Raw genomic sequence first — 17,318 nt, 5'->3', positions numbered from 1 at the left:
TATGGTCCAGCCATTAGTAACAAACATAAGGAATACATTATGTGAGAAATGTATGTGTTCTTTTTTTTGTAAAGCTTTTCTGTGTTGGAGGGCTCCACCTTTTTTTCTGTTATCTTGTTGTCTTGTTATCATGATTAGTTAAGCTCATTGGTTTCTCAGTTCAGTTGCCATGTGTGTGTGTTTTTTTTTTTTTTTTTTTTTTTGTATTGGTGATACTGTTACAAGATGCTTGGTTTCTTTTTGTTCTCATGTTCATGCAAATTTAAAGTCATAGTTCTCGGTTCTAGATTGAAGAATATGTTTTGTTTTGGTTTGTGACCCCGAGGCAAGAGCCCGGATCTTGGAGGTACGAGGGGACAGTGCTAACTACTTAAACAACTCTTAATTTGAGTCCTAAAATAGGGCCATTGCATCAGCAAAGAAAAAAATGGATTAATGTGATAACCTGGTCATTCAAAAAATTTAAGTAGTCAGCTGCCTTTCCCTGTCTACCCTGATGCAGTCTGGACTTATCAGACCAAAACCTTTATGCTTCATAGTAAGCTGAAACAATTTTTTTCTGATTAGCCTTACTAACAAGTGTTTTACTCAAGTGGCTATGAAGCAGGTTCATTTCAATTATGTGAATTCTCCTGTGTGTGTGGAAATTCTCTCACTTTTAATATTACTCATAGCTGTGATTTCTTGTCAGTGTTTTATGAAGCATTTAAGTGGTCATTTCTCTAGTCATATGTCTTCCACAAACTTGACAGTTCACCATTATTTTTCCAGGTTTAATAATGTGTTAAATGTTTCGTCACCCAGTTTCAGTCATTTCAGCAATCTCTTTTGTTGTTTCCTTAGTTTGATGCAAGAAGTAGTGACTTTCCTGGCTAGGCAGTATAGTTTCTTTATGAAGATGGCTGCATTGATGTTTCACCTCCACCACATCCCTGATAATTTACAGAGAATGTTGTAAAAACTTATTCTTGTTATTATTTAATGTAACAACGGATAAAGTTGCTTATATAGTTTCTATTTAAAAATATTACTACTAAGGAAACTAGGGTGTCATAAATCTTTTGAACAAATATGTCTGTTGCAAGCCACCTATTTTGTAATGATATGCACACTTTGACAAGAAAGCTTTTGTGCTCTTTTATAAACACCTAATCCAGGAGAGACAAACACAACACAAAACCGCCTGCAAACACCACAAGGAAATGTTGTGTTAAAGCCTCATTGCTCTCCAACTGCCTTGCTACTTACAGTAGTTGGCATCTTAGGGAACTTGAGGGGATTTTAAGTGGTATCAAACGCAAAGGTAAGTTCCATACTCCGTTTAGATCCGTTTTGGTGTTTCATAATTGCTAATGCTTTTTGACAATAGGCATGAAATGCAGACTGGACTCAAATGAAATCTACTGTAGCTGACTGTTATGTGGCATAAGTAAGGATACAAACCTGACAAATCATTTAAATGTTTCAAATAAGTTTCTGGTAAGCATAAACAGCTGTAACAAATTTCATAGTTTTTTCAACAGATATTCACTTATTATAAAACTGTGTCATTTGTCATTTTGCAAAGCTGCCCTGTCTTTAATTCCTTTTGGCACAATGCAGCATGAAGACAATCTAATAAATTTCATTAAATGACTGGCTTATATCCATACAGTATAAGCAATCTTAACATCCCAATTAATGATACAGTTCTTTAAAAAAAAAAAAAAAAATGAAAACCATTTGGGATAGGCTGTTAGGTCATGGGCAGTATAGCAGCATGTTCAATTGCCGTAACAGCTTTCCACGTTGGAAAAAGAAGGAAGGAATTCTATTGAATGAGACAAATTTTATATGCTCTACAAAGATCAAAGGTAAAGCACTTTACCACACTGAATGTATTTCCTATGGGATATACAGGCATGCACATTGTGTTTCAATTAGTTGCAGGTATATGAGAAGGCCCTGGCACTTTAATCTCTGTAATAATGAGGCGGCTCTCCACAGGAATACAGCCTGCTGGGACCCTGTAGGACATATAAAATACATGGAAACTAAGATCATTCCAGCTATTAGCATCAACCATAAAACACAAGGGTAATGTGCCCTTCACTACTGCTTGAATACAGGAATTATTTTTTATTTTAAAAATTATTATTAATTATTATTTTCACAACGGAAAGGAAGTATTATAAGCCATGGGAATTTTGCTAAACTCGATTTTAGGTGACAGAAAAAATTGCAGTATTGTACATATATTCTATATTAAGTAGGAATACTTACATTTTACAATTTCATTTTCTTTTTGACACATATTTGAAGCAAGCGGAAAAAAAAAACCTTCTGAGAGAAGTTTTACTTGTTGAATTGAATATTTTCATATATAGTAAACCTCTCATGCTCTTTAACAGATTACCTTACTTCAGATGGTTCTGTTTACAGTTTGTAAAGCTACGTGGCACACAGCATGCACTGACCTCCTTTCCAACACTTCAGGCAGGACTGCTGTTGTCACAGCAGCACTTAACAGTGGGTGGAGTCCATAAAAAAAAGTGAATACTGAGCACATACTACGTGCACATTACAACATAAATTGACTGACACATGGCATAAAAGAATAGAAAAATCTTTATTGTCCTTTTACTGGGTACAAAACCGTTTTGTATGGCATCTCTCTTGTAAGATCAAAGGAAAAAATAGTAATAGAAATGCTTGTGAAAATGATAATCTTAATCATTATCATAAATGTTATACATATTTGCATTTGACAAGTTGACCTATTGCAGAGCTTGGTAATATTTGTAGTTTGTGTATGGAAAGGTGTAATGGAAGCCATCGTTTTGGGAAAGAAGCTGTTTCTTGTTCTATTTGTGTGGGATCTAACTTACCAGAACCCTTTGCAATGATTTGAACAGGGGTTAGCCAGGGTGAGTTCTGTCTCAGATGATGCTGCTAGCCTTCCTTCTCAGTCATCTAGCATAGATACTGTCAAAGCTTGGGAGCTCTCTCCCAACAATGAGTTGAGCCAATTTCAAGACATGATTCAGGGCTTTCGGCATGGAGTTTGTCAGGATGCTCTCAGTAATTGTTTGTCAGGATGCTCTCAGTAATTGTATACAGTAGTTGTGCCTGTTTCAGCTTTCTGAGGAAGAAAACTATTTGTTGGGTTTTTTTCTTTAACCAGGTGGGAAATGTTTGAAATGTCTATGTCAGCTGTTTAGACACAAAGACTCCAAGGAACTTTAGACTGTCCTGTCCACTGCTTCAACTGCCTCATCCTTCATACGGAATTGTTTATGTTCTGTCTCCTTTGTTCTCCTGAAGTCGCTGATGATCTCCTTTGGTTTAGAGGTGTAAAGTTGTCCACACACCATTTTGCGAGGTGTTCCATGTCTTGTTTGTGGGCTGTATCATCATTGTTAGAAATCTACCCAACAACTGAAGTGCTGTCAGCAACTTTAATTATGGACATTTGAGGTGTGGATGAAAGTGCAACCATGGCGTGTAAAAAAGAGTGTAAAAAGCATGGGGCTCAGCACACAGTCCTACGCAGAGAAGAACCGAAGCCCATGTTGTCTAGCTTGATGACCAGTTTGTAAGAAAAGATAGTATTAAATGCACTGCCAAATTAGGCATTTCTGATATAACTGTTTTTTCTGTGTCCGGGCATTGTGGAGGGCTGTAGTGATGGTTGCCTCCAAGAAGCAGTTTGCCTGGTAAGCAAACTGGTGGTTATCTACATCAGAAGGAACAAGTGACCTGATGTGTAAATGTTTCTTAAAGCACTTAATGAGAATAGTTTTCAATTCTACTGAGCGAGTCAGTCTTTCAGGAACACTTCTTAGGCACTACTTTAGGCATACAATAGTTGGTCTCTTTGGAAATGTGATGATGATGGAGGAGATAAAACACATTGGAACTGCAGCTTGTTGTGACAAAGGGTTTACAATACTGGTAAACACCTCTGTAATCTTGTTAACACATGCTTTCAGTTCTTGACCAGGCACCACATCTGCACCGGCTGCTTTTCTTGCATTGATCTCTTAAAAGATGTTTCTCACCTGATATTGCTGTAATACCAGTGTATGCTGTTCAGCATTAGGAGTGGTCTCTCTACTCTGAATGTCAAAGCAGGCAAAGCATTGAATCAGGCCATTGATAGCTTATTTTCATTACTGATTTACAGATAGGTGACACGGTGGTGTAGTGGTTAGCACTGTCGCCTTGCACCTTCAGGGTCTGGGTTCGATTCCTGGCCAGGCTCTATTTCCGTCGCTGTGTGCATGGAATTTGCATGTTCTCCCCGTGCTTGGTGGGTTTCCTCCAGGTAATCCAGTTTCCTCCCACAGTCTAAAGACCTGCAGATTAGGCTAATTGTCGTTCCCAAATTGCCTGTACGTATGTGTGAATGATTGTGTGTGTGCCCTGTGATGAATTGGCACTCTGTCCAGGATGTACCCTGCCTCATGCCCTAAGCCTCCTGGGATAGGCTCCTGGTCCCCGTGACTCTGAATACAGAATAAAGCGGTATAGAAGATGAGTGAGTGAGATTTACAGATTTGTGCTCCCGTAATCAGGCAGTACCCGAACGGCTATCCACATGTTACTGGTGCTATTGTTCTCAAAGTGGCTTTCCACATGTCTCACACATATTTGTCTTTTACATCCCTGATGCATTTTAATTTTCGCCCGTGCATTAATGGAGTCTTGTTTGTCCCTTGATCTGAAAGCTGCATCATGTTCTTTGAGTAATGACCTTACATTGCTGTTATGCCATGGCTTTTGATTAGGGCACATTTTCACTACAAAACTTTATATATCCCAGTACTTATTCAGCATATTCCTCCACGTCTGCTCCCATTGCAAACAGCTCCTAGTCTTCTGTTAAAGCAGTCTTGCAGCATGAAGATGGTGTCCTCAGATCACACTTGTAATGTTTTCATAGTTGGCTTTGTTCTGCAGATCCATGGTTTATAAGCTAGGATCAGAGTTAGGGAAATGTGATCTGATATCTTAACATATTTTACCTTAAAAGACACAACAATATTTATGTTAGCACATAACGAAATCACTAAAGCATACATGAGCATAAACATAAATGTCAGTCTAATCACTTAGGAATACATTGCTGCCAGGGAAGAAGAACAAATCTGTTACACATTTTTTAAAGTGAAAAGTTCACATTATGATGTGGACCTTTTCATGTAAAAACATAAAAATATCTTGAAATGATGTGAAACGTTAGCGTCACAATTTAATGTGAATATACCATAGCAGCCACAGTAGGCTAATAAAAATTTAAAAAATCAAATTGCATATTTTCAACGTGATAATGAAGCCACATATCATAACTTAGAAAAGATCTTGTTAAAACATTAAACATCTTGCCATAACAATACACTTTTTATGTGAAAACATGAAACTTGTTTTTTTATTAGCCTATTCTTCTGTGGCTGCAATATGCTATGGTATACTTACATCCACACAAACAGCAACTTATAAAGCAAAAGACTATAAAGATATGGTGATTATAAAAGCAAGATGCATGAAAGTTTAATTCCCCGCCATATTACCAAAAGAAAACCTGTCTGCAGAAATGTTAATAATAACAGCATATAAACAACAAATCAAAATAATTGCTTTTTCTTTGGTCTCAGCGGGCCGTGTGAAGCATGCACACAATTTTCTTTTTTGGATATAACTCCCAACCTCCTTCCTGTACAACATTTTGACCTAGCTAGCCACAAGCTTCAACTGTCGCTCGCATTTAAGGATGTCACATGCCACAACTATTTCTTTACATTCTGTAACGTAAGGATTGTGTCATGGTGCCCGTGTGGGGCACTAGAAAAGTGTTCCATTATTCTGTATTCAAAGAAACTATATGTGTTTATCATATACTGCATCTGTGTGCTGTGAAGCTGGGGCTGGGAGCATAAAAATATAATCACATTGATTCTTAAACAAGAACTGACTTTGGGTTGCACAGTAATAGTAGCATCTGTTAGCTTTTAGGAGCCAGTTCAAATGAAGTCGTAATAATGCTTATGCCCATGCATCATCATCTGTAGGCACTGTCTAGTAAACAATGTTTTTAGCTGAAATCTTTCTTACTAGCAGCTCGAGTCCTTCATGAATAGACGCCTTTAATGAGTAGGGCGACAAGCCAGGCTGTGAAATGGTCCATTTGGCTGTGTTAATGTTTGGTTTCTTGAACTTGTTTTCTACCTGCTTCTTCGACCACAGGCGCAAAGAATAAGTCTGGAACATAAGATACAGTCATGTTCAAAAATTAGTTTTAATTAAATCTTTTAATTAAATCTTTTTTGCATAAAAACTTGATAACAATCATCTGATCTTATTGGGTATCATTGTAAGGCAAACATAACCTCAGACAAACAACAGTACCCAAAATCGTGCAACCGTCTCATGAATAGTGTCACAGACAGCATCAGGAGCAGCAGACGGTGGAATGTAAACTACAAATAGAATAGCGTGTGAGAAATTTTATGGCATGTAGTAAGGCTGCATGGTCATGGCAAAAAGCTTGATGTCCGGCATGCAAATGTGTTCTTTTACTGTGAAATGTCCTGCAAAATAAGCCTTAATTATCACCCCATATGCTTGACAATATGGATGAGGTGTTTTGTTGAAATGCTGCTTTATTTTTTTTTTTTTGTTTTTTTTTGTTCTCATCTGTCAATAGAAAATTATTCTAGAAGTCTTGTGGTTTGCTCAGATGCTGTTTATCGAACTTTAGTCATGCTTTTGTGTTCTTTTTAGACAGAGAGACTTTCTCTTGGCAACCCTTCCAAATCATAATTGTCTTCTTTTAACTATGCTGTCATGGACTTTAACATGCTCAGTGAGGTCTATAGGGTCAGAGATATAGTGCTTGTAATTGTTTTTTTTTCCTAAACATTGCATGGTCTGACATTAGGGTGAATGTGCTGAAACATCTACTCATGGGAAGATGTCTTTTGAATAATATTTCTCACTGTAGAACATTTGGAATAAAACATGTACTATGGCATTGAACATTGTAATTTTTGGGAAATAGATTTCTAACCCTTTCCAGATTGATGTGCAGCAACAACTGCTTCTGTATTGTTTATGTCTTTTCATCTTGGAAGTGTGTAAACAGACACCTTGATGCTCCAGTATAGAGGTCTGCAGACCTGCCAGTTATCAGTTATTCAAGGGCTGATAATTAGCAGAACCTGGCTACTTACCCTCTTAAATTCCGTGAAAGCTGTAAGAGCCTTGACTAATGTCAACTGTCCAACTACAGGCCGATCTCAAACCTCCCCTATCTCTAAGATACTGGAAAAGATAGTTGCACAGCAGCTGTTCATATCTACAATACCGTACACAAACTGTATTAGTAGTAAATAACCTACTAAGTATTGGCCTCTGATCAGGGTTGCATCACTATGCTTGTGTGCAGCTTTTACTTAACCTCAGAGAAGCTTTTGACACCATTAATCATACTATTCTCATTCACAAGTTAGAAATTGTAGGAATTAAGGCCCTCTCCTGGCTCAGATTCTATTTGACTAATAGCTACCAGTTTGCAGAATAGTGTTTATTGTTATGGTTATTATTGTTTATTTTAGAATTGTTAAATTGACTATTCTGCATGCTCTCAAGGAAAGTTTGGGGTTCCACAAGGTTCTGTTTTGGGCCCACTGCTTTTTTCTTCTTCTTCCATCAAGTGCAGAAGTAAAAGACCTTGGTGTGATTATAGATTCCAGTCTTTCATTTGAAGCACATGTAGATAATTTTACCAGGATAGCATTCTTTCATCTCAGAAATATTGCCAAGATAAGGAATATATTGTCACTAAACAATGCAGAATTATAGTGCATGCTTTTATTACCTCTAGGTTGGTCTATTTTAATGCCTTACGGTCTGGTTGTTTAACTGGGTGCATAAACAAGTTTCAGTCAGTTCGGAATGTAGCAGCGAGAGTCCTCACTGAAACCAGTTATGAGCACATCACCCTTATCTTATTCACACTGCATGGGCTGCCAGTGAAATTTTGCATAGATTTTAAAATACTACTTTTGACTTTAAAAACATTAAATGGTCTTGCGTTGCAGTATCTGAGTCAACTCCTACGCCTATGTCAATCGAAGTATTGGAGGTTGGAGGTTGCTTGTCAGTACCGCGTTTCATGAAAACTACAGCAGAGCAGAGCTTATTCTTACAGTACAAAGCCCCAAAGTTATGGATTAGACTTCAAATTAATGTTTGGGACTCAGGGACACAGTCTCAGTGTTTAAGTCTAGGCTTAACTGGTATGGTGAACTGGTATGTGTAGATGCTGTCTTTCCCATTGTCACTAGACAGTGAAGTGACTAGTTGGTTTACATCCCAGGGAGCCCTTGTGTGTGTGTGTTTCCTTTTGGCTCTCTTCTTTAGTTATGCTGTCATAGTTTTGCTGGAGTCCCTGCTTGCATTCTGCACTAAATATACAGTACACTCACCTTATACATTACATGATTTTGACCATACCTAACTGTTATCTCTCCTTGTCTTCTGCTCTCTCCCCTTTTCTCTCTCTATCTCTCTCCCTCTCTCCTGCCCCCCTCTCTCTCTCTCTTCCTATCTCTCTCTGTCAAGCTATACAAGTTGCTCCTGAGCTGCCAGTGATCCAGACCCACTCTGCCCTCTGGACCTGTCTGTTTCGTCCTAGTGCTCCGCTTCTGGTTGTTTGTGCTGGGTCTGCTTGGGATGCGTGTGGTGACTAGGGACGATTCCACTTTACCATAAAAACAGTCCTGGCCTTGGGTGATGCTGACAGCTGTTCTCTGAGGACTTGTGACTGCAGTCGCTCAATAGTTCAGGACTGGAGTCTCCTAAAGTCTACCTGAGGATCCAATAACAAACTGGACTCCATATTAACTTAAAGACATCAACTGTTATATTGAACTTTCAGCTCCCTAACACACAGTATAACTGCCGAACAATCCCTGCTATCCATTTTTACCCAAATGAGGATCAGGGACAATCTAATCATTTTGATTTATACACATTTTTCAGAATTTATACAAATTTCCATAATTTTCTGCTTTTCGACAATAACAATTGTTAAAAACTCTATACAAAGAAAATTAAATTAAATTAAATGTGATTTTTTTTTTCTTTTAGCCTTCATTTTTCATTAAATAAAAAAATTGCATGGTAAAAAATGTTAGATTTTTTTGTCTGGGGTTTTATTTGCCTTAAACTAAGACCCACTATGGTTAGGTTTTATTTAAAAATTAAATAAATTACAGACCATACAGACATCGGTGTCCCACTGCCGGTGAGGTTATGAATATTTCCACCACAAGGAGGTCAGTAGGTGCATATGTATCAATTATTACAATGAAAACAGTGGATAATGAATTGGCTTTGTGCACCATATGCAATATAATATGCTATAAATATAGTCTTCAGATGGTAGAGGATGTGGAATCTAAGGACTAATGATTTTCAGTGGAGAGAAAAAGGGGTCAGCTAGATTGTGAAGTGTGATTGCAAGGGGGCATAAGGGAGTGCTTGGGGTTAGCTGACATAACATGTTCAAAAGCAGAAATTATAACATATAATATAAGAATATATATATATATATATATATATATATAGTATCCTGGAATATATATATATATATATATATATATATATATATATAATATAAGAAACCATTCTAATATACATTTAGTGCAGCCTGATTGTTCAGGTATTAGTTCAGTTTGACAGAGAATGTGGTTATTATCAGTAGCTTTGAAAGGCAGGTTATCTGTAGCTTTGAATCATGAAGCTATTATGAAGATAGCTCCAAGATGCAAATGAGGTCAGATATATACTGGTAAGAAGGGACAAAAAAATTTAAGACAACAGTGTTTATATCAAATATTGAGCCATACAGTAATATTATGGCTTTGCACATGCACCATACCTGTAGGTATCCAGGTGACTGTCATTGTGATTAGAAGAAGTGAAATAAAAATATTTTTTTTAAAAAGATCCCCAAACCCCAAATATTAAAGTACTGTACTGTATGCAGCACACCCATGAAGCTTTAGACCTGAGCAGTGGCAGCTTATCCGAAAGGACAGTTTTATCAGCCATTTAGCAAATGTTAAATTCCTCACTCAAACCCATACATTTTAAATTCCGCTGTAATACCACTGACCTTTTTATATGTGACCAACAAAGAAATGTTACAATTTGATTTGCTCGTCTTCCTGTGTGCATACTGTTTCATAACATTTTTATAGCACATTTACATTAGAACATTTCACATTAGTTTTTGTTTTTTTACATTTTATAAACAGTTTCCCCCTACGCAGGCTCTCCTCTATTCCCTCTCTTGAATGTAACAAGGTAAAAAAAAAATGCAGCTTGTCATTTTACAGGGAACGTCTGGAAGGTGTAAACTCCATTGCCCTAGAGACTTTGATGTGCTGGGTAAATTTATGAAGCACCATGACCATTACAAAGTGCTGATGCCCAGGATTCCATCAATAAAGATTACATAGGAGTAGAACATGTGGCACAGCTGCCATAATGATTTGCATGAGCTGTTACTATACACAGAAAAAAGTATTTAGGTATCACCATATTTAAATTAAGGTAAGGATTTTCACTAGATCAAGGCTGGGATTTTAAATATGTAAGTTGAATAAAAATAAATAATAGTAAATAATGTAACGATTATGTTAAACAGGACTCCATACACTTACATTTTTACTTTATGGTAGTGAAATAGATATAATATCAATATGTTAAAAAAATAATTAAAAAAAATTAAAATGACCATATTTATTGAATCCTTTATATCATAGTCAAATCACTGGTTGTTATATAAAAGTATCCTAGACTTGCACTATAGATATATACTGTAGATGTAGACTTGTTTACAGTAGACAGGATAAGAGCAACCCTAAAAATCTGTTCTCTCTGTTGGGATGCATGTGTATTCCTGTTATCTGATGTGATCCCAGTGTCAAGTCCTATTACACTTCTACAGCTGTGGCTTCTCGCCCCCTCCTGACCTAATTCATCCTGATGGTTTACTCCTGGTTGGAGCTTTCTGCATTAGTCACTCATTTTCTGGCATTATGGATGATTACAAATGCTTGCACTTTATAAAAAGTGATTATGCCCAAGATTTATCAATTGTTTTGGTGGATAAACTTACTTTGATTATATGACAATGTCTATTGCTAAAAGTGCTATACAAATATGATTAATTGTATTGTATGTTCAGGGGTTGACAAACCTTTTTAGTGATGATGAAAAGGTTTTTTTTCCCTTGTCTTAATTTGTCATAAAAAATGTATAATTTAGGACCACTGTGGCATGTTGCACAGCATACATCAATTAGTCATCATTAAAACCTGTATGGAGGAAGCAAATAAACAGTTCTGTTTTCCAACTTGATGTGTTGAAAGTAGCAAAAATGGGTCCGAATTGTGATGGCTACATGACCAGGTCAGAGCTAATCTCTAATGGCAGGTCTTGTGACCTGTGCTCACTAAGCCGTGGTTATTACCTACAAAAAAGGTTCCAGGTATGACAACCAATGTATCAGTGAAAGGGACATGGGCTCACAAGGTTCAATGATGTGCATGGGGTTTAAAAGCTAGCCTGCCTGATCCAATCCCACCACTGAGGCACAAATTGCTCAAAAAAGTTAATGCTGGCTATGACAGAAAGCTGTCAGAATATGCAGTGCATTACAGTTTGCCGGGTGTGTTGCTGCATGGCCACAGACCAATCAGTGTAACTATGGTGACGGGTGGCCACTGTGAAAAGCACCTACAATAAATATGAGAGCATCAGAACTGGACCACAGAGTAATAGAAGAAGGTGGCCTGGTCTGATGTATAACGTGCATTGGCTATCTGGGGAAAATGCAGCACCGGAACACTTGGGAAAAGCCAAATGTTTTGCTGGGAAACCTTAGGACCTGGCATTCATGTAGTTACTTACCTAAACATTGTTGTTTTAACACAACCATTCCCTAATTGTAGTGGTCTACAGGCACACTGGGGGAGATTCACATGGCGCTTCAGGTGGATTTCTCTCTCTAAGGGCTTCTACCCACCAATACAAAAAGAACAAGATTAAAGGAACTTTATAACAAGCCAAAGTTGAAAAAAGGATTACACTACCTGCCTCTCAGTGTCTGCAGGTAACTCTCTACCATACACCCTCAACTCAGGCAAAGGAGCCATCCGTGCTCCCGGCCTGAGGACCACCCCAAACTTTATGGTCTAAAGTGCCAGATACCAACAAGTGACCCATGACAGACACTCCTTCACTGACAGTTTGCTGCTTATGGACTGATGACTGTATTTCTACGTATACAGTGTGGACACTATGATATCAAGCACTGTTTGATGCCATCCATATAATAAACCTTGGGTCGCCAGTGAACAAAAGGCACTTTTTTATCAGAAGAGGAAAGCAGTCAGGGGTGAAGACCAGGAGCTAAAACGTGTATACAGTGAATTTAAGATTAGAAAGCAAAATAGAAATATAGGAAAAACTTGGAGATTTGTACGGGATAAATTAATTAAATGCTTTTATTAAGGTTTAATGAGTCTGTTTTGTCCTTCCCCATTTTACTGATTCAAACACCCAGAACAACTGTGGAGTGGTGGTGTCTTTTGTTGAATGGTGCAAGTTGAATCTTCGGCAACTGGACATCACCAAAACAAAGGAGATGGTTTGATTCATTCCTTTTTTCCCCACTTAGTATATTGTTCTACTGTTGTAGGTCCTGCGACAGGCTAATTTAGGGGCAACTACACAGCAAAATTCTGAACAGGCAGATCCGCGACTACCCTCGCACCCGGTCACTAGGCACTGCTGCCATAAGGGCAATCAGGAAAAATGTGCGACATTTGGGCGTCAATGCCTATGTACAGTAGGCCCCCAAGATTCAGCAGAGAAAAGAGTTGAGAGCGAGTTGCTCTGGCATAGGGAGAACTGAAAAGAAAAGAGAAAACTGACAAAGAAAAAACTGAAAAGGAAAGGAGATGCAAAAAGACAAAGAAAAGAAAAAAATGAAGGAAAATAGAATCCTTTCTCAAAGAGATGAGAAAGTTTTGTGTTGTGTTTTTATTTTGTTTGAAAGTAAAAAAGGAAAGAGAATCCTGTCTCGAAGAGACGAGGGATATTGGTTTTATTTGTATTTGTTTTGTGTTTAACAAAGCCATATTATTTCCAAATGGCAGGAGGCTTCCCATAAGTGAGCATAATCACTGCTGCAGCTCACCTCCACACAGCTTCTTCCCCGAAGCCCTACTGTACATGGGAGCTCATCATAAAATACAAAACATTCAGGCCCTTTTACATCACGCACCCCCGTCCACCTCATAACAAGCAGTTCAATACAGGGAATCAGGTATGTTTTTTAGATTTCCTTCTGGTCCCAGCTCTGCCCATCTCAAGAGCAACCATTGCCAGAGAGAAAAGACCTGCCTCTCTTTATGGTTTCAAAAGATTGAGATGTAAATCTGGAGTAAAGTGTTTCTATCTACTAACCTAATCTCATAGTGAACTATAGATTGATTTGAGTAATAATAAGAGCACTTCAGGTGCAATTTCCCTTAGCTGGGTTTGCTGTTATAGTCCATCTGGGACTGTCATTCTTGAGCTTGTAGCACGTTCTCCTGTAATAATTGATCTAGTGTGTTTTCTCTCAGGTCAAGAATGTACTGAATATCATTGTTACTTGATGAAGCTCCTTTTTAACATTTCCCCTGATGACATCTTTGATGCCACGTCCCTTGTGCCTGAACAATAATTCAAGGTAGAAGAACCTGATAAATGCTTGCATGACCTCTCATATTGCAAATAACAGGGGCTTGAGCAATTTATGGCAATTACACCAAGTGTCATCATGAACAAACTTACAAATCATGTGTTTAATTTGATGTAGTTCAATCAGACCATCTGTTTGTGGGTGGTAAATGTTTGTACAAATCCATTTAAAGAACAATAATTACAGTTTGCATAGTGTTCATGACATAAGCATTGTGCCGTGAGTCAGAACCTCTTTTTATCTGGGAAGATAATGTGGAACGGGGCTGGCTTTAGGAGGAGAGGGTCTTGTTTCTGTGCAGTGGGAATAGGGAAAGGGAAGTGAGGAGACATGGGGAAAGGAGAGAGAGAGAGAGGTTGTAATGCAGGCTGGTCTGCTTTTTGATATGCTACAAAAATGACTCAATCAGTCTCGTCACCTCAGTCTGCGATAATGGTAAATGACACTAAATTCTGCTGTCTCTCATGACAGCTAAATGATTAACTACTCAAATGCCATGAGGTCAATGATCTTATTGGCATCATGTTGGTTCTGTACCGCAGAACTTTCCCCCCACTGATCTTCCACCTGCAGTTGGAGCAGTGCCTGGAAGCAAGCAGCCTGCTAAGTGCGGAGATGGAGGAGTGTTGACTGTGGCATGTTGTTGACTGCAGCGGGTGAGGGTGAAGGGTTGGATCAATTCTCCATTTGGCAAGGGCTTGCTGGAGCATGTATTCCAATGTTTTGGCAACACTGTCAAATGATTACTTTTCCAAAGAAGGTTGGAAACAGGCAGATGATGTGGTTAAATTTTTAGCTCATTTTAAATTTAGTGTTTTAAGCATCCCTCCACATACAAGAATGGATTTCAATTTCGCAAGGCCTGTCGCTGCCAACACGAATAAAAAATACACAAAAAAACAAGTCTCAGATGGAAAGAATTCTATGTTACCTGTTAGCGTCACCCACCTCTCTCAGTCTGCAGGCAATGCTATGTCTTTGGACTGTGGGAGGAAACCCAGAGGAATACCACCAGGAACAGGGAGAACATGCGAACTCCATGCACACATTGAGTGCAAGGTGGGAATTCAAGCTTGCCGGGAATCCAACCTGGACCTGGAGGTGCAAGGTGACAGTGCCGAGACACAGGCTTTCTGTACCATCACATGCTCTCCTGTACTCTTATACCAGGCAGGCAGATGCAGGAGTGAGGTAAAATCTATCAAAGGATTAAAGATTGCCTTTGCAGACTGCTTGCCTTTTATTTATTTATTTAATTATTTAATGATTCTTTATTTATATTTTTCAGGGCATGGTCACCACTGGCAACTTTCTGAATAAAGTCACAAATGATTGTCACATTAGGTGCACTGACAACTATGCTTGTGTAATTACATAAGAATGTATAAACATTTCATGAGTTTTCACCTGGTGAACCATATATGAAGAAATCCAACGAGTCCAAAATTAGTCATGTCCAATCAGATTGTGATCTTTGGTCCAATCTTTAAAATGCCAGTGGGAGCGCTAAGAAAACTAGGACTTTATACTAGTGAACCAAAATAAAGGCATCATTTTAAGCTTTCGTGAAAACCAAGAGAACCTGACTACAGGTGTGTACACATCCTTAAGTTCTGTAAGTGAGGGATGTGAAGCCGAAGTTTTTTTTGCAGGCAGTTGTTGCTGGATAAGAGGTACAAGGCTGAAGGCCCCATCGGTGTAAACAGGTGAGGCTAAGAAAACTGATGAGGCTGTAGAAATTCACAGTGATGCAGTGCTGGGGTTGAATACACGTATGGCAGAAGCAGAGATAGATGGCAAATTGGAGCATAAGGATATACAAGCAGACAGAAACAGAATCTAAATCAACAAGGCAAACAAAGGTCAGAGATCAGGTAAACTGCTTTATAAGAGACTAAGACAGAATCCAATTTCAAACAGGCCAAATAGTCTGATATCCAGTGGACATATATTACAGGGCAGATAGGACAGAGACACAGACAATCCTTCTCTTGACAGGAAATTGAGCTGAGAGAAACAGGCAGACAGAGTCACTGAATAGGAGCAGACTGGGAGCAGGTCCAATACAGACCTGAATCAGATTTACATGCATGTTCAGGATGAAGGCTATAGAGCTCAAACACGCTGCAAAGAGACAAAGACTGAACTGTGGCTATTGAATGGGCCCTTAGGGATATTAATTAGGGACAGGTGGAGCTGATTAGGCATGGTACCAGATGGAACAAACTGAACTGCAGTTCAGGTGATAATGGATCATGACAGAAGGTGGGTAAATAAGAAAACCAGGAACAGATCAGACACCAATGATGATTGAAAGAAAAGTCTTAAAGGGGTCTTTCCAACATTCATGAACTTATTGTATAAAATAGTCCCATACTGAAATTCTTGATGGTTCTTGATTTCGTACAATTCATGTCCTAATCACCTATGAACTGACTACACAAAAACCTATGAAATGTTAAGATGTACTTATGAATCATAAAGTACTTGGCTACAATTCATGCCAAACTCATACTTCATGCTGACCTCTCCATGAACTGTCATGATTTACTTACCATTACAGTGTAATATCTACTGTATAAGAGCATACCACACTGCCTGGCTGAAAAATTAAGTCACACACTAAGATTTCATTCAACCCGATCAGTTGAAATGGTGCCATGTTTTGTCTTGGCAGTGTACATGGCTGAATTCAGGCATTTTAATTTGGTTTAGGCACCACTTTTAAAATGCTTGGACTCTTGTCATTTTTTTTTTTGCTACAATTTCTCACGGAGTGCAACAAGACTTACTGACCGCTCATGACCTCCCAATGATGCTTTTTGATTTTCTACTTATCACAAAGGTTTTGGAACTAAATCTACTTGTTTTTAACTATAATAACCTTTTTAAATGAAGAACTAAGAACATGTGTAGGTTGCCATCTTGTGCCATGCTCTCTCATTACAGTGGGTAAAATAATCAGAAATCTTTTTCAACCACATAGCAGATTCATTAAGAAGACTACGTGATCTTACTGAGCTTCATATACTGCAGGCTTGCAAAGCGACCAGCATGGTGTTTTAACCCCAGCTTTGCTCAGTGTAGCTCAGTCAGATAAGTTAATGTGTGACTAAAGAATGTAAAATCTGTATTATAAATACTTCACTCTGAGTGTGTTCTCTTTTGCTGTGTTGTTTGTTGCACTTGATGATCACTGTTTTTTGTAATATCTGGCACATCACAGAAACATGGGCCTTTTATAGAACATACTTTGAGTACACTGTTAAATCTAGTTAGCGTTTGTATAAGCCATGCTTTTAATGTAATTCTCATTTTCGTCTTCCATAAATTTGCAGTTGCTTCTAGTGAGATGATGCAAATTTTATTTTCAGAGTTTTGTACCACCTTCAAATTAAAAAAGTAGCTAGATAAATTAAAAGATTTTCTTTCTTTCTTTCTCGAACTTGAAGGAAATTTCAAAGTTGGAGACATGGGAAAATGTATGAATTATTAACCCACTAAGCAGATAAAT

The sequence above is a fragment of the Clarias gariepinus genome, chromosome 9, assembly GCF_024256425.1.
Source record: "Clarias gariepinus isolate MV-2021 ecotype Netherlands chromosome 9, CGAR_prim_01v2, whole genome shotgun sequence".
Classification (NCBI taxonomy): domain Eukaryota; kingdom Metazoa; phylum Chordata; class Actinopteri; order Siluriformes; family Clariidae; genus Clarias; species Clarias gariepinus.
The sequence above is the reverse complement of the archived record's forward strand: the minus strand, read 5'-3'. Positions refer to the sequence as shown.